The sequence below is a fragment of the Musa acuminata genome, chromosome BXJ2-5 (assembly GCF_036884655.1).
Source record: "Musa acuminata AAA Group cultivar baxijiao chromosome BXJ2-5, Cavendish_Baxijiao_AAA, whole genome shotgun sequence".
Classification (NCBI taxonomy): domain Eukaryota; kingdom Viridiplantae; phylum Streptophyta; class Magnoliopsida; order Zingiberales; family Musaceae; genus Musa; species Musa acuminata.
In genome coordinates, this window is record NC_088342.1 from 36,953,815 (window position 1) to 36,963,789 (window position 9,975).

The 9,975-nt window shown below is 42.3% G+C and overlaps 1 pseudogene; it reads left to right on the plus strand.

Annotated features, from left to right (window-relative positions):
• Positions 1-4,573: 4,573 nt before the first annotated feature.
• LOC103985183 (inactive exonuclease DIS3L2-like) lies at positions 4,574-6,345 on the plus strand (annotated as a pseudogene).
• The last annotated feature ends 3,630 nt before the right edge of the window (positions 6,346-9,975 follow it).

Genomic DNA, 9,975 nt, shown 5'->3' on the forward strand with positions numbered 1-9,975 from the left:
AGAGAAGTCAAAGAACCTTGAGAGATCGATCAGGCAGTTGGGAGTCTTTGTACATTCCTCCCACGCTCTCTCTTGGAATGCTAGTATATTACTGTGTTTCTCTTGAGGGCACATGAGAAACAAAGCCATCCTTGAGAATGATGGTACAAGTGAAGCTGCTTATGTTGGCACTAACCCTTCATGATTGAATTCCTGGAGTTCTATTTTAGGGTCTTTAGATTACAATGAGTTTGAAAGAGATTGTTCCACAATGTAATCTTCAAGAACATCATTTTTGAACCAGAACAATGTAGTGAAGCCCAATGCAGTTTAGACACTGGGTAGAATGTCCAATGCAACTGTGGTGGAAGGGAGCCCATTGGACACTAGGTAGGTCAAAGACGAAAACCCCATGTCCAATGATTTCACCCTTCGTCCATCGCCTTCAGCCGCCCTTGTCATCTTTGACTGTCACTAGAGCCAAACAAATATGCCGGAGCCAACTAGAACTCTCTTGGCGGTAGCATCCATCATAACTATGGCCTTCTTCTCCGGCATTGACTTCACATCATTAGAGGTCTACCTTCCTATCTTAAACCCTAAATATTAAACTCTAAACTCTAAATCCTCAATGCTAAACCCTAAACCCTCAAACAACAATACTAAACCCTAAACATTAAACCCTCAACTCTAAAACCTAAACTCAAAATATCGAACACTCAACTCTAAACCCTCAACCTACAACCTGAAAACCTAAACCCTCAACCCTCAACAATAAATCATAAACCCTCAACCCAAAACCTCAAACCCTGAACACTAACCCATAAACCCTACACTCAACTTTCAACCCTCAACCTTAAATTTTAAATTATAAACCTTAAACCCTAAAGCCTCAACTTTAAATCCTATACCTTGAACCCTTAACCCTAAACCCTAAACCATAAACCCTCAACCTTAAACCTTAAATCTATAACCCTAAATCGAAAATACTAGACCCTCAACTCTAAGTCACCTTTCCATCTACTCCGATCTTCTTTCTAAAGATCCATTTGTAACCAATGGGTACAATACACTTGGGTGTATCATGTTGAATCTCATATTTTGATGATGAAATCAATTAATAAGTTTGTTATCTAATATGTGTTTTGAGTGTCATAGGACTATCTTCGATCATGGAGAGATAATTTAATTAAAGCAGGAAGAATCAATGTTGGGCAGAAGTGAAACAAGTTAGAAGATTAGACGTCTAGCTGAATGATTGGTCGAGATGTTGGCAGAAGGCTTCTGCTATGAGTTCGAGCTTCGGGCCAAGAAGATCATACATTATGCTAAGGAGATCCAATGTTGGGGGAAGACATGCCGATTGGGCAATATGCCAAAGGAGAGGATAATATGTCGAAGGGTCGAACGAAGTGCTAGATGAACCAAAGTATCTTTTACAAATAAAGAAAGAAAGGCTCTTGAAAGACCCTCAATTGATGAAGACATCTAAGTAGTTTCCATCACGATTATGGCCATGACATAGAGGACTATCATGACTTGAAAGAACAAATCAAAGGACTCATTCATTGGGGACACCTCGAGAGGTTCGTCTGAAGGCACCGGGAGGAGATAGCTTCTTAGGTTGTAAAGTCTACACCCAAGCTGCCACTGAAAAGCGCTTGAGGTTAGAAGACGACTTAGAAATAACATTTAAAGAAGAAGAGATGGAGTACCTCAATCCAAATTAAGATGATGCCTTTGTAGTCTCCGTAAGGATGATTAATGCCCGAATAAAGAGGGTTATGATTGATATAAGTCGAGCTATCGATATCCTCTACTTTGATACTTTTTAAAAGCTTGGGCTTTTGGCTAACGATCTCATCCCTATGATTTCTTCATTGATGGGGTTCATTGGCGCCTCTATCTCCCCTCTCTAGACTCTAAGCCTACATATTACAGTTGGGGACGAGCCTTGCTCTAAATAAATGATAACCAAATTTATAATAGTCGATATTCCCTTAGTGTACAATGCGATCATAGGCCGACCCACACTCAACAGGGTGAGGGCAATAGTATCGACATACCATATGGTTATATATATATATATATATATATATATATATATATATATATATATATATATATATATATATATATATATATATATATATATATATATATATATATATATATATATATATATATATATATATATATATATATATATATATATATATATATATATATATATATATATATATATATATATATATATATATATATATATATATATATATATATATTAACGACCATTCATCATCTGACATATAATCACCATGTGAAAGTTATCATAGATGGAAAAGGTCCATGTTATCCTCCACTCATCTACTCACATGGACAAAATTGTAAAAGAGAGACGTTGGGACAATTACAAATTGTCCCCTCTAAGGCAAGGTGACACCTCGAGAGTTTGATACTTTTACTTCGGAGTCACCTCAGCCACCACCTCAAACACTCCTATGTCTTTAGATTTGGACAATGTCGGATTGACACAGATATCAATAATGATTTTTCTACGTTAATAATAAAATTATTTTATTAATAAAATAAATATGGTAACACACCACCCACACATTATATAAGAAAAAAACATAAATTACTAATCCATTTTCTAGTTATCTCTATTACACTGTATTAGGCTTCTTTTATAAGCCTAAGTACTACAAAAGAGAGATTTAGAAATAAAAAATCATAATTACATCAAACTAAATAAATCATTTGTTCTTTCCTTTTTGGAAGAAGATAACATCCTAAATTTATCTTGAAAATAATCTTCTAAAATTTATTTATAATCATAAGTTAATTTCTTTATTTTTTCATATTTTCATTCTTTGTAATCTAGAAACTACATTAGAATTATTTCACATATCGCAACTTGTGATCAAGAAATAGTAGCTCATTAACTAATTGAATTTATTCAAATAAGATATAAACTAATTTGGTGTATATCAGACTCCCCCTACTGACGTGAACGTATCAAACTCCTCCCATCAGTGGGTGTGCGTTGTAAGCTTCTAAATTAATTTAATTAACTTTTTATTTCTAAACTAAAATACGCTTATTTATTTTCTAACTAAAATAAAATAAATATGCTTATCAAGAATTTTAATAAAATAAAATAATATTTCTTATATTAATATCGTTAAAATATAAAATATTTCCCATAATACCTTTAAGTAATATTTCCTATAACAATAAGGCATAGTTTTATTATTTTTAATTAATACAAAATCAAAGATAGAAATTAAAATCTCATACATTTTTATAAGTCTTCCTCTTCTCCTATTTAGTTGGTTGGAATTATCATCTTCTCATCCATCTTAAGTGATCAAAGAATTTCATCGTGCGAAAAGATTTGTGGAGGCATTCTAAATAGGTTCCTCATCTAAACCAGAGAAAGAGTTCGATCGTGGGGAAAGATTTGAGGAGGTTTTCAATTCTAAGTAAGCTATTTAATTATTTCATATTTTAAATGATAATATGTTCTGTTATTAAGATTAATTATATGAATATATTTTTATGCATATTATACCATATTCAAATCTTAATTCACCTTCATTCATGAAAATATGCAATCGACTCTTGGCATAAATAATTGTAGAAATTCTCTTTCTAACCAATGTTAAATAAAATTTTGAACTATAATATGATGTTAAATAATTAATATTATCAATTTGATTTGTTAAGATAATGCCACAAAATTATTATATTTTATTATTTTCAATTTTATCTATTTTATTCAATTATTTAGATGAACTCTAAAATTTATAAAAAAATGAAAATTAGATAGGGTAGTGTTGGAACTGATTCAACTCGGATCGGATCAAGGCTTGCGCGCGAGCCCGATCCAAATGGGTCTGGTTCGATTCCTAGTTTTCCCAGTGGCTGAACCCAATTTGAGTCTCAGCGTGGGTGGATTAGCAAAGACCAACGGCCAACCCAAGTCGAGGTAAGCATAATTAGGTCGGTTTAGGCTTATTAAGCTCGGTTCAGTCCTGATTCGATCTAATTCTGGTCAGTTCAAACTCATTTTGGTGGTTTCAATCCGATATCATATCGGTTTACAGATCGATTCTGACTTGTTGAGTCTGGTTCAAGGAGAAATTAAACCTAATTAGAGTCGGTTTAGCCTGGTTTAATATCAATTGGGCATAGTTAGAGCCGGTTCAGTGTGTGGTTCAACGTATGCCAAATTCATTCGACCATATTGGTTGGCTAAGTCAAGCATATTGAATTATGTGTATTCATGATATATAAAACTCTTAATATAAATAATAAAAAATGTTTCACCAGTATTGATAATTGTCTTATGATTTTTCAGGGTTCTTCCAAAACTTTCTAGTTCCTAAAATTACTGAATTATTTTATTTATTTATTTATTTATTTATATTCAGATAAAGAAAAAGATCGAGTCCTCTGCTCGAAGTTTTTATTTTAATTTTTATAAGCAAAATAAAATATGAATTAATTAACGACGTTCAGTCAATGATCTGAATTAATTATCTCGACGTAGCTGCCAAGAGGCCGACGTAGCAGCGGCGCAGGCGACACCATGGCCTTCCTACCAGGTTGGCCTTCGCGCCTCCATCCTCTTCGTTCCATCTGCTCTCCTTCAAGATTTGACCAAAAAATCTGTTCTTTTTCTTTTGTCTGATGTTCTGCAGGGATCCCGAATAACCACCCTTTGCCGACTTCCTCTGTTCCTGTTGCTGTGGCAGCTCCTCCACGCAATTTGCAGATGAACTTTGCTCTTCATTGGCCAGAGCAGGCAGTCAAAGAGGCGATCGAGGTAAACCTGTTGTCTGCTACAATAGGAGATGAACTCCTGCGGTGGAAACCATACTGATCGGGTCTTTGATCTTGCAGAAAGGTCGTGCCTTTAAAGCAACATTTCGCGTGAACGCATATGACCGGAAAGAGGTCAGTAACAAAGCTTGTTCTTTACTGTTCTTGCAGAATTCTTATTGGGTGTTTGTTTCTTGGCTGCTGCAGGCCTTCTGGACAGTCGACGGTCTCCCGGCGGACGTTCTCATTAATGGAGCTGATGCACAAAACAGAGCGGTATGTTCTTTCTGTATTTCTTTTCGCATCACATTTGCGCAGTGTGATGATTCCTTTACGTTATTATGTGTAGATAGAAGGTGATGTGGTTGCTGTAATGTTGGATCCTGTTGTGTACTGGACCAAGTCCGATTCAACTAAGAACAGGGACCCTGAGCAGGGAGAAGCTGCAAGAGCTTTGGAGAGAATACGTGCTACGTTGAGTTGCAATCCATCGAAGCGACCAACTGGGAGAGTCTTGTCTATCATCAGAAGCTCTCCTCGTCGTGGAGCAGTGATCGGTCTTCTTGCTTTGAATCCATGGCTTCCTGAAGGAGAAGACAATGGAAGAGAGTTGGATTACGTACAGCTGATGCCTACAGATGCCAAATTGCCAATGATGGTAATCACTGTGGAAAGTCTTCCTGTTTGTGCAAAGAAAAGGCTCATCAATGGCGATGTGCTCGAATAGAGGAGTCGAAGGAAGGAAGTGTTTGCCCCAAAGCACAGGTTATCCGCATGTTGGGGCGAGCGGAGGAAATTGGGCCACAGATAAGTGCCGTATTGTTTGAGCATGCAATCAGAGCTGCAGACTTCTCTCCGGAGTCTTTGTCTTGTCTTCCAGAAGCACCACGGAAGATCCCTACGGAGGAATATGACACCAGAAAGGACCTTAGAAACACTTGCACCTTCACAATTGATCCTGCATCTGCTACCGACCTCGAAGTGTCCACATCGCTGATGTTTCAAGGTTTGTTCTTCCAGACACAGCATTAGATAGAGAAGCCCGAATTCGATCCACCAGTGTGTACACACCGCAGCACAAGCTGCCAATGTTGCCTCCAGAGCTTTCTGAGGAAGCTTGTTCACTTGTACCAGGTGAGGATAGGCTTGCCTTCTCCATCACTTGGGACATTGATGACACCGGAAACATCACCGTCCTGACACGGACTTAGCTGGTTTTGCCTAAGTCGTGCGGCACCCTTGCGCGTCCGTCCGCAAAGGTCAACCTCCCCGAAGCCTCCCATTGTCCCTTAGGACCAACAAAAGAGAGAACGGGTTAAAGAGAACGCCTCAAACGGGATCCACAAGCAAACATGTCCGAAAAACACTTTATAGACAAAGCAAATTACAAACAGACTTTACAAGCTCTGAACAGTGGCACAACAAAGGGTAAAATGGTCCATTACAGACCGAAAAGCTCTCGCACGTGTCTACATGACACAACCTTTATTTACAAGCCTAAAGAGGCCACCAACCCAACTAAAATGGGACTATTAAGCCTTCGGCCGCCCCTTTACATGTTGTACAAGGCATGAACATGCCAATAGACACGGACAGATATAAGCATTACATCAAACACCTTGTTTAGAAATTTGTCCGTGACATTCTCCCCCACTTATCCCTTCGACGTCCTCGTCGAAGCCTTTGTGAACACTGCAACTCTTCGCCTTTGCTGAGTCTTCAATCTTCTGCTCCAACTGCAATGCGCCTCCTGGTTCCCAACTGCTCTCCACTGCTGTTTCTGAGTAGTCGAACCTTTGATCCGCCATGCTGCTTCAACTCGCCAATGACTCTGACTCTGGTGTGGGGTTGGCTGAGTTGTATTGATCCTCGTTGATTCCTGCGGATCCACCAAATGAAGGAAAAGACCATTCTTACTGCGCCAGTTTCTCAAAATTTCCACATGCTGCTTGAACTGGGTGGATGCTTGTTGGAGCTTTAACGAGCATCGCCTCACAAACTTCTAAAGTTTTGGGTCCTTCCTCCACAAAATCTGCTCATTGACTCTTCTTTCAGTTAGTTGTCACATCCAAGTAGGTTCGCATCACTTCCGCTTTCGATTGGCATTTCGTTGGGAAATGAAGCGGACAATCTACTCTCAGTAGCACTGATCACCGTTGGTGAGGATTTGACAACTATTGTCTTCCATTATCTTCGAAGGGTCTTTGAACTTGTGCAGAGCTCCTCTGCTGGATAGATAAGAGAACTGGGGTACTCGGTTTCGCCCATTCTCTTAAGAGTTGAGAAGGCAAAGGTTACTTGACTTCGCCCGCCTCCTCGAGGTTGTACTTCATGCATCGAGCTGGTTACTGGCCTTCGCCTGCTCTTTGCTCACACTTCTGAAGCACTTGAAGTGTTTGCACTCCTTGCGTTGAGTTAGCTACTGTGATTCACCTTCTCAATGCCATTGAACTTCTGGAATGCAGGAAGTTTTCACCCCAACTTGGAGTAATTCTCTGATAGATGAGGTCGCCTCTGGGATTGTACCGTCTTCTCCATCAACCCTGCCGCCTACTCCACTGAGTAGCAAAGGTACAGCACCACGTACTGCTTGCTTCGTTCCTTGGTCGTGCACTCTTGCATGACCCGAAGTCCTTCACTTACGGCTATCTTGATGAGAAACTTGTTGACACCGGTCTTACGAAGTTTCTTGGCCTCTGCCCTTCAGCCTTGTCTCGGTACTTGGAGATTGCCTCTGCATGCTCCACCTCCTCGGCCCCTTTCACGACCAAGCGCTCTCCCTCCGTGAGAGGGATCAATGACTTTGACGGAAGTTCCGCCTCTGCGGTACCATGGCGCTGCCATGCCCATGGCCCTACTATCCGTCACCTCGCATCTACATCCCTTTTCTTCACAATCAGTAGATATGCCTTCGTGACACTCCTCTGAGTCCACCTCCATTCTCACTGATTGCTTGATTTTGGGTAGCTAAGTCCCTCTGGACTTGTCGTCGCTTCCTCGCCCCTTTCGACCTCCTGCTTCAACACCTCTGTGTTCTCCAAGCAGTCTGTTTGGTCGATGGAAAGATAGACTACAACTCCCATGCATGGCCTCTGCCATCACATTGTAGGGTTTGCACCGATTCTGTTCTCCTTAGCTTCCTTGGTAGCAACGTTCGCTTACTCGACCTTGTCCTCTGACTTGTCGGGCTCCCTTAAGCGAATATGAGCTCTGGAGCAGTCCAACTCTCCAGCTGCTTCGATCATACCTCTACATGATCAAGTCCCTCTCATGGGACTCACTGGTACTTGCATTCGAACTTTTCCCTTGGTGGAACCCAGCCCCCATATGCTGATGACCAAGGTTTTCATCCGATGCAAAATTCGGTGCACGCCCGGAAGACCCGCCTCTGCGGTACCATGGCCTTCACTCCTTGAATCCATAGCCCTTCTTGCCGTCGTGTTGTTCACCAAAGCGGAGCTCCCAGTAGCTCCCGATCATACCTCCATATGATCTAGTCCCTCCCGGGACTGTGTCGTGTGTGTCGCATTGCCACGAACTGTTCCACCACGATCCGTTGCACCATGTCGCCTCCTGGTGACATCTCTATTGCATTCTGATCCTTGTGGAATAAACTCGAATTGTGAACCCTCCATGTGTGGCCTCTGCCAATACATCGCAGGGTCTCCTCCACCTTCGATTTTGTTCGCTCCTTTGGCAATCGACCTTCATCCACCCACTCTTGGGTCACACCTAGATGAAGCACCACTCTAGGATAGTCCGTCGCCTAGTAGCTCCCGAAGTCCCCCGACTTCGCTACAATTAGTGCACCATTGTCTGGATCCTGGGCCTCTGCCCCAACCAGCACAATCTCCGCTGCGCACTGCTTCCCTCATGGCAACTTGAATGGCAACACTGTGGCATATTCTTCAAGAGTACCCGCCTCCGCGTCCTCTTGCCCCATGCTAAGGCCTTCTGAACCCAACTTCGCCTTCGCAAATTGAGTCGCCTTAGTTCCTCCATCAAATGCTCCTCCGAGATAAGGTGCATGTGCCCCGAAGCTCCCTTCGTCTTTGGCACCATGCAAGATGAGTCCGCTCTGTCAGAATGAAGGACCCATGGAACAGCATGATTCTACTCCTGTCTCTGCAAGAGTTCATGTCCTTGACCTCTGTCTAGGGAAAGCACTGTGCCTCTGCTCCATGTTCCAACTTCTATGCTGGCTCCCTTCATGCGGCTTGGGTACTTCGCCAAGTTACACCCAAGTTGCTCCGCTCCTCGTTTTTTGCATTGAGTCGATGGTGGCCCTCGTGCCCACCATTCCACGGGTCAGCCCTCCCTTGAGTCCGATCTCCATATCGACTCCAAGTGTGCCTCCATTTGAGTTGCTTTGGATTGCTCCCCCACTTAATCTCGCAATGCATCCACCAATGCATTCTCTCAAGCGAGATCATGCGACGACTCCTCGCCGCTTGCTCAGTCCATTGAGCTTCGTGGAGTTGTTGTTTGTGATGTACTCCTCCTCAACATGTGAAGTCCGTCTCACATGATTCTCCCTCTGGAGTGCCGAGACTTATCCCTCCTGGATAACTGTCCCGTTGGAGCAACATCTCTCTTCGTTTCGGAGACCACCATCCCCTTGGACTACTCCGATCTGCTGAACAAACTGTGCATTGTTCTGCCTCTTGCAAACGCACTTGCTAGATTGCGCCTCCACGTCAATACAGCCACCGCTGCACCCCTCCAGGCCTAGCAACATGCTGAACTCGTTGCACACTTCAGCCTCCTCCGGACGTATCCTTCGCATGCCGAAGAGAAAGTTTCAATGATCCATGGTGCCGAGTCTCGGTCGCCTTGGGATGGCCACGAACATTCCGTCGTCCGCATACAAGCCCATGCATGAGTACCAAATTCTTCGAGTTAGCAATTCCCCTCACCTCTGTGAGCTTTGCATAACTCTTTTGGTCGTTGCACAACTCATTCCACCTTGCATGGTCTCATTCTTGCCAAGCGCCTCGCTTGCCTAGAGCACCATCAAGTATAGTTGTCAACGTTGAGCCGTAGCTCAAACTCAGCCATCCCAACCTTTGTGCGCTCCAAATTCTTCCAAGCTTGCCTGTTCTCGTGGTGCCTCTTGCGCGAAGGGTTGGCCATTCTTTAAAATGCCAATTTCAGATGCCCGCTCCTCTG